This window comes from Vulpes lagopus, chromosome 15 (genome assembly GCF_018345385.1).
Source record: "Vulpes lagopus strain Blue_001 chromosome 15, ASM1834538v1, whole genome shotgun sequence".
NCBI lineage: Eukaryota > Metazoa > Chordata > Mammalia > Carnivora > Canidae > Vulpes > Vulpes lagopus.
In genome coordinates this window covers 13632367-13646211 of record NC_054838.1, presented here as the reverse complement: position 1 = coordinate 13646211, position 13845 = coordinate 13632367, and the positions used below count along the sequence as shown (strand labels likewise).

The 13845-nt window shown below is 50.5% G+C and overlaps 1 protein-coding gene across 8 annotated transcripts in view; it reads left to right on the top strand.

The window, feature by feature from the left end:
- The first annotated feature begins 4591 nt into the window (after positions 1-4591).
- ARNTL (aryl hydrocarbon receptor nuclear translocator like) overlaps positions 4592-13845 on the top strand; it is a 101435-nt gene continuing 92181 nt past the window's right edge. For 6 of the 8 annotated variants that reach the window (XM_041729949.1, XM_041729952.1, XM_041729953.1 and 3 more), the window contains exon 1: positions 4592-4786. The gene's annotated coding sequence lies outside the window, so the exon portion shown is untranslated. The remainder of the gene's footprint in view (positions 4787-13845) is intronic. The other 2 variants (XM_041729955.1, XM_041729954.1) reach the window with 1 other exon arrangement.

Sequence of the window (13845 nt, the reverse complement as noted above, 5' to 3'; positions counted from 1 at the left end):
TGCTGAGACTTTCTTCTGAAGTCTCCCAAACCCAGCTGTTTACTCACTTCTTCTTTTGCTCTTCTTACTCTATTCTCTCCTGTTCTGATTCTTCTTTCACTTCAGTAGGCACCTTTTGGGGAATCTTGCTCAGTCCATGCCCCCCCCACTTTGAGAATGACCTGTCTGAGCCTCTCCTGTTCTCCCTTTCTCAGCCAGTCGTTGAAAGCATTCAGGAAGGGCCATGTACAAATGGGGTGGAGGGTGAAGAGCTATAGGGAAAGAGAATCATAAAGTGCACAGACAGAGGAAAGACAAGTCCAGAGGATGCATGACCCTGGAGAAAGGAGGTGAAGAGAATGAAGGAGGAGATGGGAACTGCTTCGTGCCAACGGCACCTCGGTTCTGGTCCTTTCGAAGGGCTAGCTGTGCTTCACACCATGAAATATTCTTATCTCCTCCCAATAAACCTCCCCCTCTGGGCTTAAGTTTGTTGAAGAGGCTTCCGTTTCTTGCATTGCCTAAATGTGCGGTGACACCCTTATCCCTAAGGCATAGTTCTGGGCATTCTTTTCTCTACAAGAAGCCCAAGCAACTCACCACCTTTGAATTGATGACTCCTAAATCTGTGTCTCTAAAATACAAAGTTTCTTCCTTTTCCAAAGGAATTGTCTAAAGGAAGAGGTGATTTGCTGAAGCAGTTAAGAGTGTGGGCTCTGGGTTCGGATTGCCTAATTAGCCTGGGATCTCAGGACCTTTCTGTGCTTCAGTTTTCCCATCTGTAAAGTAGGAATAAGAAAAGAATCTACCTTATAGGGGTTTGAGAGAATTGAAGAGTTGATGCATATAAAGCTCTTAGAATAGCATTGACACATTGTAAACCTGTAGTAAATATTGTTGTTATTTTTTTAAATTTCTTTGTTATTAATGTTATTTTTAGCAACACATTCCTACCTGGCTTTCTACAGAAAAACACGTCCGTCTTAGGACTTCTTTGCTTCCTTCCAAAGAGACCACAACTACCTAACTTCCTGGTCCTATTATTGGCTCCTCCATTCAATCTAGCAGTCCTGAAATTTGACTTCATGTCTGTTTGACTTTGGGGTCTGGATTTATTCTATTAGACTAGCAGTTCCCAAATAGGACTGCCTCTCAGATACCAAAGATTTTGAATCAGAATCTTCCAAATTAGGACTTGAGAATCTGTATTAAAACAAAACAAAACAAAAAAGACCTCCTCAGTTAATTCTAAGGGATCTGACCATTGGATCAGAGTTTGGGGACCTACTGTGGATTACACTATTTTATCCTCACTGGTTTTATCTGTAAAGTGGGTGCAGTAAATACCTCTTTCATAAATTGCTAACCTAGTATGTATTGAATCTTTTCCTGTGTGCCAGGTACTATGCTAAGGGTTTTCTATCTATTGTCTCATTTAACTCTCACAGCAATCTTGTGAAGTAGATACTAGATTAACCCCATATTACAGATGAGGAAACTAGTGTTGCTTGATAAAAGTCATCCAGTTAGCCAAGTGTGGAGAGTAAGCATATCAACTACTGGACTTAATGAGGATAGTATATTAGATAATGTATCTAAAGCACATGGTACACAGTAGGTGCTCAATAAATGTTCCCTATCCCCTTCCTTTTATCTATATAATTTTATTCATGCCCACTGAATTTTAGATTCAGGACAATACTTCGACCTTAACAGTGCCCAGAAAATTAAAAACCAGTATTCTGGAAGGTAGAAAATAAAAAGGGAAGTGAGTCCCAGTGGAAGATGGAGGTTGCTTGGGATCTCCGACAGAAAACAAACAGATAAACACAACTATAGCTACTTATGGGAGAACAGGGTCACTTGAGGAGAAACAGTAGCTGGGCCACTGAGGGTAGGAAAAGTCAGGGTGATAAACTTTAAAAGAGGAGGACCAAGGTATGAAGGTAGAACCATGTCATCTCAGAGAGGCAGAGCCCTAGAAGGACACCTGTTCCAGGCCCCGTCCCACCACACGGTCATCCAATTCTTATGTAGACACTTTCTGTACAGGAGATTCAACTTATCAAGGCAGAGGAGGTTCTAGTAGTTAGAAAACTCTTCATATTGTTTCATTCTAGAGGTTCTACTACAGGTCCCCCTTCTACCCTTTAGGGCCTGAAGAATGAGCCTAATTCTCTTCTTACACAGCCCTTCACATGTATGAAGACAGTTACTTATACTTCCTGGGGCAAAAGTCTTCTGCCTCCTTTAATCTTTCCTCATATGACATATTCCCAGCCTCTTGACTTCCCGGTCTCTCTCCCTGTGCCTGTTTTTACTCTTCTTTTGCCAGACCTTAACTGGAGACAATATGTGTGTGATGACCAACACGGGGTGGTACTGTAACACCCAACTTGCTTTCACATGTCAGACTTTTATCGACGCAGCCTAAGACAAGCATCCATTTATCTGGGCAGCCATACTGAGGACTCAGATTGCATTGTCTGCCCCCTAAGACCCATTAGGTTTGCTCTTATAAGCATCTGTTTAGATACCTCTGCTTTTCTGCATTTAGTTTCCCAGGGTGTGACCCCCCCCCCCCCCACTTATCCCTGGGAGAGCTAGCTCATTGCTCCCAGATTGCATTTGGCTGATGCTATGCAACGACACCTCTTCCCTTCCTAGTTTTGTGTCATCTAGAAATGTGATGCAAATCCTCTGGGTTTTCATTTGGAGCTCCGATAAAAGTCCTGAAGCCTAGGCCCTGCAGACAGCCGTCTGTCATTCTTTTTTTTTTTTTTTTTTTAATAATTTATTTTTTATTGGTGTTCAATTTGCCAACATATAGAATAACACCCAGTGCTCACCCCATCAAGTGCCCCCCTCAGTGCCCGTCACCCAGTCCGTCCGTCATTCTTGATGGGAACTGGTATGGTATGAAGGTTTTGAAGTCAAATAAACTTGGGTTTGAATTCCGGTCCTGCCACCTACTGTGTGATATTGGACTAGCTGGTTAACACTTTGAGCTTCAGTTTCCTCATCTGTAACGTGGGGTTGTGAGGGGCAAGGGAGAAGGTGCAGGGAAACCACTTAGCACATGGATTCATTAGTCAGCGTCTGTAGGTTATGGTTACTTAACCTACCTAACCACTTATTCATCCAATTAATATACTAGACCCGGGCTAGTATATATACTACAATCAACTATATGCTAGAACCCGGGCCTATATTTCTTCATCTTGTCGGCGAATATCTTGTTAAGTGCATTGCTAGAAATGCCACTTAGGTAGAGTGGTTTCCTTAGGAGATCAGGGCGGGGGCGAAGTAAACAGCAATCAGATCCCAGCTGCATATAAATTTAGGAAAAATAGTGAGCTACCAGCCAAGTTGGGTGGCCTCGACAACAGTCAATATACCGGCCGCAGGCACGTACTGGGCAACCACTCCGTGCCTGGCAGTGAGCTGGGGACAGCAAGGATCTCTACAATTGAAAGGCAGTGTCTGGTGTTCCAGGAAAGAGGCCACAATTCCAGCGTCAGAGGGGCCGGTCAGGGTGGTGGAGCTGAGAGCAGCGGTCTGCCTCCACCGGTTCTTGCATCCAGCACTTGGCTAGGTGTCAGGCCCTGCCCCCCACCGTCCATCCCATTCCCCCGAGGCCCCGAGGGGCGCGGGGTGAGGGAGAGGAAGGCGCAGAACCTCGCGGTCCCGTCCCGTGCGGGGGCTTAACACCTGGAGGGTGGAGAGGCCGCGCCGGGCCCTCTGCTGAGTGCGTGCGGTGCAGAGCTGCGGCTCGCGTCTTCTCAGCACCCGCGACGGGGCCTTGCGAGGGGACCGCTCATTGCTGCAGCCGACCCCTCCGTCTGCTCCCCGGGCCAGCCCTCGGCCGCAGGGTCGCGGGCTGGACCCTGGCGGGGGTGACAGCCGCGGGGCGCGGGGCGCGGGGCCAGCACGCAGGGCGGGCGCAGGCCGGGCGGGCGCCTGTGCAGACCCCGAGGCCGCCCTCCCTCTGGGCCCGGCGAGCCCGGCTGCTGGGGCCCGGCGCTGTGCGTCCCCGAGATGGGCTTCCTCGATGGAGGCGGAGGGAGGCGAGCGAGGAGACGCTGCTGGTGTTTTCTTTTCTTTTCTTTTTTTTTTTTTTTTTTTTTGCTTGTTGTCAGGGTGCCCGAGGGCAGGACGGGGAGGGGGAGGGGGAGAGCGCGCGAGCCAGGGCCCCGGGCGGAGAGGGGCAGCCCAGGCGCCCGCGAGGAGCGCAGCGTCCGCGCCCGCAGCGGCCGCGCGAGCCCGAGCCCGAGCCCGAGCCCGAGCCCTAAGGGGCAGGACGCGGCCGGGGCGAGGAAATCCGGGGAGGCGCGCCGATTGGTGCGCTGGTCGGGGCGTGCGCTCCTGGGCGCCCCGTGATTGGCGGCGGGAAAGCAGCAGGTAGCCCGGCCCCCGCCGCCACGCCATTGGCCGGCGGGCTGCCCGGCCGCCACGCCATTGGCCGGCGGGCCGCGCAGCCGCGCGCCGATTGGCCGGGGCCGGCCGCCGAGCCCGGCTCCCTTCGGGCGCCCGGATTGGCTGGCGGGGAGAGGCAGGTATCCGGGCTCCGCGGCTCCTCCATTGGTGGGCGGGGAAGGGGGGTTGGGCGCCGCGATTGGTGGGCGGGGGGCCGGGCCTGGGCCGGCGGGGAGCGGATTGGTCGGAAAGTAGGTTAGTGGTGCGACATTTAGGGAAGGCAGAAAGTAGGTCAGGGACGGAGGTGCCTGTTTACCCGCGCCGGACTCACCGCCGCCGCCGCCGCGGGATCCGAGTGGGGGCGCGGACGCGGGCGCTCCCGCGAGCCTCGGTGAGTGTCGGGCTGGCGGCGGCCAGCGGCGCGGCCCCGCGCTCCCCGTCGGGGGCCGTTAGCACCCGGGCAGGCGCGGCGCCCCCGCCACCGCCCCGGGGCGCAGCCCGGCCGCCGGGGCGCCCTGCCCGACGTGCCCGCTGCCGGCCTTAAAGGGCCCGTGCCCGCTCCCTGCCCCCACCCGGCCGCGGGGAGGCTGCGCCCCTTAAAGGCGCCGCGCGCGGCCGCCCCCATCCTCTCCCGCGGGGGCTGGCGCTGCGGGGTAGGGCGGGCAGGGGTGCCGCAGGCGCCCTCAAAGGGACCGGGAGAGGGTCCGCGGGAGCGCCCACCTCCCCTCCGCGGGCACCGCTACCTGCCGGGGCGGGGGGAAGCCGCCAGCTGCCTCTTAAAGGGGCAGCTCCGCCCTTGGGAGCAAGGATCCGGCTGGGGCGCGTCTCAGGATGTACCCCCGGGAGCTGGGGTGGGGGGCCGGGGGGCCCCCGCGTGGACCGTTCTTGACGGCTGCACCCCCAAGGGCGCTGGGCAAGCAGCGCCTCCCCTGCCCTCCTTCCTCGCCATCTCCTGCGCTTCCCTTTCCAGAGCCTGCGGGGCTGGGAGGGGGCGGGAGGGCGTCTCCGTCGGGCTCGGGGAGCGCGAGTCCGCTCGCCCCCTCGGCCCCGTCCGGTCGCGGGGCCCGGGCGCTGCCCCCCCCCGCCCCCCCCCCCCCGGGCATCTGGGGCCCCGGCTGGGGCGACCTCAGCCCGCGAACTCTCGTCCGGCCCGCGCCGCCCGTGTCCCCGGCGGGCCCGGGAGCATCCTCCGTGGGGCTCTGAGCAGGTGCCCGACGGCTCGGGATGTCGCGCCCGGCGCCCAGGCGTCGCCCTGGAGCCCCGGAGCCCCGCGGAGGGCGCAGCCAGCCCGGCCCCAGCGCGGGGCTTGACAGATGTCAGCAAGGGAAGGTTCCCGCTGGCGGTGGCCGGGCTGGCAGCCGCGGGAGCTGCGGTGTGCCGGGCGCTGGGAGTGCACGAGTAGGAGTTGGGGCGACCTGGGGGCCTGAGTCGGCGACCCCCGGAGGGGCTCGGGAGCGGGCGGCGCGGGGTCGGGCGCGGGCAGGTGCCGGGGGGCGGGCGCGGGGAAGGGGCAGGGGCAGGGGCAGGGGCAGGGGCAGGGGCGCCCTGGACGTGGGCGTCGGGTGGCCCTGCCTGTCCCGGCGGACGGGGACCAGCCTGACACCCCCCCTCCGCGTCCCTATCCCCGTCCCTACCCCCCCCCCCTCTGCTCGGCCCCTGGCCCCTCCCCGGCCCAGCAGCCTTGCTAGTCCCTGCTGCCTGCTTACAGAGCTACTCCCCAGCATGGAGTTATTAGCCAAGTTTTCTCACCTAGCTTCCAGAAATAAGAGTCGGTATTTGTGAGGAAGCATGTCTTGACTGTAGCTGTATTTCCAGGGTCTTCTTTTTTTTTTTTTTTTTTTTTTTTTTTTTTTTTTTTAAGAATCCACAAACGCTGCCCATTAGATGATGCATCTCGGTTCCCACAAGGCTTGCCTGTCCTTCTGACATCTGCTGCTGTTCCCCCACTTTAATCTATTTTTATGTGACAACTATTATTTTAATTCTTCTGGTCCCATTGATATCAGGATCTGTCAATTTGGGTTGGTGGAGTTTTTAATTAATGTACTGGTTGAATCATGAGCTTAAAATAATCATTGCTGCTCCTGAGCAGTTTAGAATAATCTCATGCTCTTCGTGCTTGCAAGTAAAAGGAAAAAAAAAAAAAAAAGTCACTGCTGTTAAATTACATTTCCATATCAATGAAACTCCAAAAATATTTTTTTTCAAACATAAATATTGAATTTTTTGGTCCATGATCTGTTACTGAGTTCACTTTATTGGTAAGTCTTTCAAAAACAGTTTGTTGAAGCTATTTGGAAGGCTTTGGAATTGCCTGTATCATCTGAAGCTGGATCTGTGGAGGTATTTTGTTTTGATGGTTAGATGTAGCCAGTGAAGAAGAATAATTTAAACTGTAGTTAAATGTACGCCTTTTTTCCAACCCCTCAAGTTTAAAAAGAAGGCGAGAGAAAGGAACAAGTGGTGGAAGAGCACTAGCCTGAGAGTCGGAACATGCTGGTTCTGGCCCAGATTTGGGTTTTCACGGCTGTGCCACTTGTTCTGTTTGCCTCAGATGGAAAGTAAGGCAGTTGAAATAGGTGATCTCAGAGGTACCTCCCGCCCTAGAGTTCTCTACATCTCTTAATATTTAATACGTTTGAGTTCAGGTTGGTATTTACCTCCAGAACATCTGAGCTGAAGTCCTATTTTCACAGGAAACTTAAACAGAACAACAGATGGGGTTTTTAAAGAATCCATTTCGAATGATTTATAAAATGATGACTACTCAGGAGTTTGTCTGCCTTCTGCAGAAGAGGTTTGCATACCACATGGAAGAAAAGGAAGTGGCCGTGTTTTCAGATTTATCCTTCCACGCCAACAATCTCTGTGCAATTTATGTATTCCACGATGAACGAGCACTGTGGAAAGACTTGGCTATGTTAACAAAACTGCATGAGAATATATAAAAACTAAATATTTAATATCTGTCTTTGGTGTAAGAGTTGCTTTCCTTCTGTGAGCTTTCTTCTGTTTGCAATTGCAACATCAGCTCTGAGGGTGGTTAGAGAAAGTCAGTATCAAAGAAACAATTTCTGCCCCTTACAATGTTACAGTTACAGGATGATTTTAGTTAGCATCACGGTAGATACTTGCAGCGAAGTAAAAAATCCTCTCTAGACCTTGAGGTTTAGTGAAGAGCCCAGAAACACAGGCACGCCACCCTCTGCAGTCTTTTTCCTCGTTGCCACTTTGCCACTTTGTCACAATGAAAGTACCCCAAACACCCACCCTGGCTTTTCTCCTCTTTCTCTCTCAAAACAGGACCTGCTCTGACTTGAGCTGTCAGCATCTTTTCCTTCTTGCTCAAAATGTCCTGCTGCCCCCCCCCCCCCCCACTCCATGTCTCCTCCTCTCTTTCCAGTTCAGAAAAAGCAACTGGATCTCTCTCTTCTGTTTCTTTTTCTTGGACCTTCACTTTGGGCGGGAGCCTGGACTCTGGTGCCAGGACTTAGGACTTGGGTTCTGATTAGACAAGTGCTTGACCCCTCTGCGCACAGGCTCCTCCCCTGCGGTGTAGCAACAGTGCCTGTCTCATGGAGTCTGCGTGAGGATCAAGGGAGATGGTGCATGTAAAATGCTTGGCACAAAGGAAGCCCTCCCTCAGCGCCTGCTGCCACGCCCTCCCACCGCTGCCAGGGTCCTGCCCCCTGAATATCCTCCATGCTGTTTGTCCTCAGCCTCCTCACCAACCCCAGAAAAGCATTCATCTCAATTTAGTAGAGGAAGGACAGAAGGGGGGGGGGAAACAGCCCTTCTGTGGGCCTGTGATGCAGCAGGCAGCTTTCACTTGACTGTACATGGTACCCCTGAATCTGGATATCTCTCTCCTCTCTCCCTGCCCGGCAGCCTCTTGCAGGGCTGTGAACGTTCACCTCTTCCACTCTCTCATTTGCTCTGTCCCTCACTCCCACCCTCTGGCTGCTCTCTCTACAACCCTTCTCTGTCGTTCTCACAGATCTCCAAAAACTTAAAGTCTTGAATTCCAGGGGCCTGTCCTTAATCCAGAATGGTTGTTCTGGGTCCCTTTGCAGCTGTTCCCCTACCTTTCATTCCATCCTTCTTGAAATTCCCTCTTCCTTCAGCCTTTGGGTCATGATGCTTTCTTGGTCCTCTTCCTGCACACCCTTAAAGGTGGGTGTTTACCCTGCCCACTGCTCTTCATACTGCTCCTCTCACCCAGGGTCCCATTTTCAGTCCCGATCTGTCTCTCCTGCTTCAGCTGCTAGCAAGTTCATCGTACACATTAATGGCCCCTGGAGCCAGCATTTGTGATCTTGGAGTCATAGGCTGCATGCTGCTTGCAAGTGCTGTCTCATTTCATCCTTGTAACACACTGGTGCCTGTACCCCTTCACCCCCAAGCTGTCCCAAGAGGCAGTCTGTTTGAGTGGTGAAAAGTGCAGATTGCACATCCTAACTCTTCCTTACCAGCTTTATGATTTGTGGTCAAGTTCCTTGCTTGCTAGGTCTTGGTCTCCTCAGTGATAAGCCTGGGATCGCTGGAGTCCTTACCTCAAAGAGTTGTGGTGTAGATTAAGTGAGTTAAAACTATTTAAAAATACATGAAGCTATTCAAGGCACACAACAAGCATTCAGTGAGTGTTAGCTCTTGGTACTTCTTCTTGCCTCTGCATATCCAGCCTGCCTGGCTGTGTGCACGGGACTATCCAGTCAAACTGAGGGGCTATCTGTTCCCTGGACCAGCCCTTGGCCCACTCCATGTTCCAACTCTCTCATGCCAAAATCTTATTCTTCTCTAAGACCCAGCTCAAAGCTTGGTCCTCCAGGAGCTATTTCTTCATTGTGGTTGTTTTCCTCCTCACACCTGGCAGCAGTGTTCCCAAGGCCTGGATTTAGCTTGAATTGGTAGGCACTGCTGCATGTTTTGGGCTGTCTCGGGGACTAGCTCCCCTCCTTGCTCAGGCTAAGCACTTTGGGGGGGAATTCGTCTTGATTTCCCCTGAAGTCGCCTTCAGGATGTGCTTGTCCAATCTCAATTAATGATCCTTTGAGGAGGAGATGAGGGGATGGGGTGCATCAGGGATGTGCGTTGGACATGGCCAGGAGTAGTTAGATCTACAGGGAAGAGAGATTTGAGTTTGAGACTTAATGTGGTCAGAGGGATGAGATTGGATCAGCTTTAGTCATCTTTGCTTTAGGGGAACGTCGAGTGCTGGCATATGATGAGAAATGATTTTTACGTTAGTACATGCTGTCCTTTCAAACAGCGTAAACTCACGTTCATCCAGCCTGGTTAAAGAAGGGGATGGAGGTCTGCTGGATGTCCTATTCTGGGTAATACGCTACCCATTGGATTTTGTATGTATACCAAGTAAAACATTTCCATCTATTTACATCTTCAACTACTGTTTGAAATATGTGACCTGGGCAAATTAGTTAGCTGCTTATTACCTCATTTGCAAAATAGAAATAATAGTACTGATGGTATTAGTGGCTAACATTTTATTGAACACTTTCTGTGTGCCAAAGATGTTAGTCACCTTGTTTCTTAACATATTTAACCTTCCTAACAACCCCATGAGGTAGGTACATGATTATCTTTTTTTTTTTTTTTTTTTTTACAAGTGTAGTGGTTTTGGAAACTGCCCAAGGTCACTTAGCTAGTGTGGGGCGGGGCAGGATTTATGGCCAGAGGACTCCAGAGTCTGCTCTCTAAGCACCATCCTTGGGACTGCTGGGGGGAGCCACCAGATGAAATGGTGCATGTGCAGTGAGTGGCTAGTCCTGTGCTGGGAGGCAGTGATGGGTAACCAATCTTTTTTTTTTTTTTTTTTTTTTTTAAGATTTTGTTTATTTATTCATGAGAGACACACACACATAGAGAGGCAGATACACCGGCAGAGGGAGAAGCAGGATCCCTGCAGGGAGCCTGATACGGGACTTGATCCCAGGACCCTGGGGTCACGCCCTGAGCCGAAGGCAGATGCTCAACCACTGAGCCACCCAGGCGCCCCGATTGGTAACTAGTCTTACTGTTGACAGATGTGGTTGTGCACCTTTTCTCCTGCAGGACTGAAGTCCTCTGCAACAGGAGTCGATGGCAGTTTCGATCTCACCCCAGTAGCAGTTCCAAGGGCTTGTGAACATTCTTCTCTCATCCCTTTGTGCACTTCTGTCTCTCTTGTGTCTTCAAGCCTGTCTGTGGCATTGCTCTGACATGAGCCTTGTGTGGCTCTGCCAGCCACTCCCCTGGCAGCTCCGGGCGTGAGATGAACTTCAGAATGGAGCCCGGTACCCCTTGCCCCCCTGTAGCCATCTGCAGAGCTCCTCGCTGGGGAGGAGACCTTTTCAAGAGTCTCTCACCTCCCTCCTCCTCTCCCCAGCTTCTTAACCCAAAGACAGGCATCAACAGCCTTGGTGTATATATATATTTTTAATGCCAGTTGTTTCCCGAATAGATTTAGATAGTAAGGGAAACATTGTCTTGTGTCAAGAACCTGTTACATAAAAATGTGTTATATAATGTTCAAATATATACTGCACAGTGGAATTAGATACCACTTTTTTTCCCCCCAAAGAATAGAAAGATAATAAACACAAGCTATACTGAATGTAATTAATCTCGGATTTGGAAGGCCTGGAAAGACATGCTCTGCCCTCGGAGCTGTTGTTTGGAACCTCTGTTATCCTCCTTGAGCGCTCCAAGTGTAGGATGTATGGGAAGTTGACCTGAATCTGCCATGGAATGCTATTGTGAAATACTCTGGAAATTGTCTTTTTCGGGGGGTGATAAATTCCTTGACATCTTGCTTACTTCCGTTTCCCTCATATCCAAGTAGAGGGAAGAAGCTCTTTTTGCCTCTCATACTTGGGCCAGTGAGGTCATTTCTAACCAGGTTTCTGTTCTACCCTCTGCTTCCTTCCATTCTTCCCATACAACATGGCCAACTTTGCCTTCCAAAAACAGCTCTGTTGCCTGCAGCCTGTGGTTGACACCCCTGTGTTCAGTGCTCCAGAGTCTCCAGAGTCTGACCCTGTTCCCCCTCACCCGCCCTGCTCTTCCATCACCACCCCCATTCCCAGAATAAGCCCGGAGCCAGAGGTTCAGTGCTGCTCGTCTCTGCCCTCCCCTGCCTGGGCCACCCATGCCATGCTCCATTCTGCTGTCTGTTTTGCTTACATAACCCTCCTTGACCTGAGGGGCATGTCCTCTTTGTCTTAGCCTGCCTCCGATGTCACTTCTTTGTGCAGCCTTCTCTGGTGCCATTTGCCCCCTTTACGTACATACTCTGTCTTTTTCAAAGCCATTCATTCAGAAGCAGTGGGACTTCATAATTAGCAAATTATCACATTGTATCTGATCAGGATGGCTGGTTCTCTCATTTTTTAATCGTTTCACAAATAAATATCTTGTCATCACTTCCCATCCTCCAACTATCCTCATTTACTCCTTCAGTGTAGTGTATTGGATGCCTACTGTGTGCACAGGATTGTTATAGGCTCTGAAGATACAGCAGTGAATAAAACCAAGTCCCAGCAAGAGACAGATAGTAAACGTTGAAGACGTTCACTTCTGGTAGTGGATAGATGTGTGGAAAGCAACCACACAGAGTAAAGCAATAGTGATGATGAAAAAAAAAAAATGAAAAAAAAAAAGTGATGATGAATGGTGGGGGAGAGGTTGCTTTCGCTGGGTCCCCTGGGGAGGCCTTTCTTAAGAGGTGATATTTAAGCTTAGCTGCAGGAAGATCTGGTGGGGGGGAAGTGTCCCAGGAAGTGGGAACAGCAAGTGCAAAGGCCCTGAGGCTGCAAGTAGCTTGTTTTTGATGAAAGTAGAGGCCTGTGTAACTGTATTATGAGTTCCTTGTGTACAGATACTTTATCCTCCCTGTGACCTGGGCCCAGTGCCCGAAGGTCCCTGCAAATATTCGCATACAGAATTGGAGCATTTGCCCTTAGTTATGTATTACAGAAATAGCAGTTAACTACATTCTGCAACTGAAAGGCTTTTAATAAACCTTTAGATTTCACATAAATTAACAGCTTGAAGGGTTTTCTCATAAATACACACCTAGCATGTACCATCAACTATTGCTGTTTCAGTTGTGTTTAGTGCAGAGCTTCAGTCCTCAGAATTCTATTTTACATGCACAGCCATCTTAAAAACAGGTCTGTTCCCAAAGTTCACTTGTCAGGCAGTTGAAACCTGGGATAACTTTTTCTATAGAAACAGATGGTTTAGTTCCGAGGCGAGCCCACAAACACCATTTCCTGCTGACTGTGGTTGAAGCCATCCTGTTTAGTACTAAAGTATCCTCAGCATGAATTAAGTAAGCCTTCTGCAGCTGGACCCCCTCATCTAGATGGCATTATAGGTCATTTACTATTAGCATCAATGGGGCCCATCTCCTACTATTTTTCCAGTCTGCCAAAAAGTTTTATGAAAGGAATTCTTGCCTTTGTTGCCTTTGAGATTTATAAATGAGCCTGTGGCGTGCAGAAGGGAGAGAGACCTGCCATGGGAGCTGGGAAAGCCTGGGGCCCAGTCTTGGCCACCGACTTGCTGAATAACTTTGAGAAGCTGCCCTCACTGAGCTTTGATTTCTCAGGTCCTTCTTGGTTAGAAGAGCCTGTTTACACACCACAATGGGAAAACATCCATATATTTCACTCTTTGCACCTGCCCCCAAATGGCTGCCTCCAATTTCTTCTTGAAGAAGTAGATGTACACAAATAATGAGGAGCTCAAGAAGCTCTGGTGTATGCTACTCAGCAGTTGCGCACTCTGTCTGCACCCTCAGTTTGATCTGCTATCTTTCTTAATGAGTGGAAAGAAATTTCGTCCTAGAACTTTGGGTCCAGATAAGACTCCTGTGTTCTTGGCCAACTTATCTTCCATATAATTATGTAAACTGGTTTTTCTTTTTAACTCTTGGGGATAAAAATGGTGACTATGGTTTGTTACTTATGAATTATACTTCTAAGTGCCCTTAGGGAATGAAACGAATTTGCAGGAGAGAGCAGAGCTGAAAGAGTGTGGGATCAAAAACAATTTTAAATGTTAAATGCAAAGCTATTTTCAGTATCCTGCTGGAGGAAAAAAAAAAAATTTTTTTTTTTTTTTTTTTTTTTTAAGGCTTTCGATGATAGAAGAGGTTTCTGCTCCAAAGGAGAAAGGAGTCTGAGGTTTGGCAGTGGTGAAAACTAGCTAACGACCACCCCTCCCTTCCTCCTTTCCTCTCCCTGCCTTTGGCTTTGAAGTCATGAGCCACATTTGCCATTTGAGAACTTTGCTGTTTAAAGGACTCTGAGATGCAGGGTGTTAGGGAGGAGTTAGAGCTCACATGGCTCAGGGCACAGGGTGCTTTTCTGCAGATTTCCCCACCAGATTTGAGCAAAGGAAGCCTCCTCAGGATTTAAACAGCATTTTCAGCATGGCCTCTGGTCA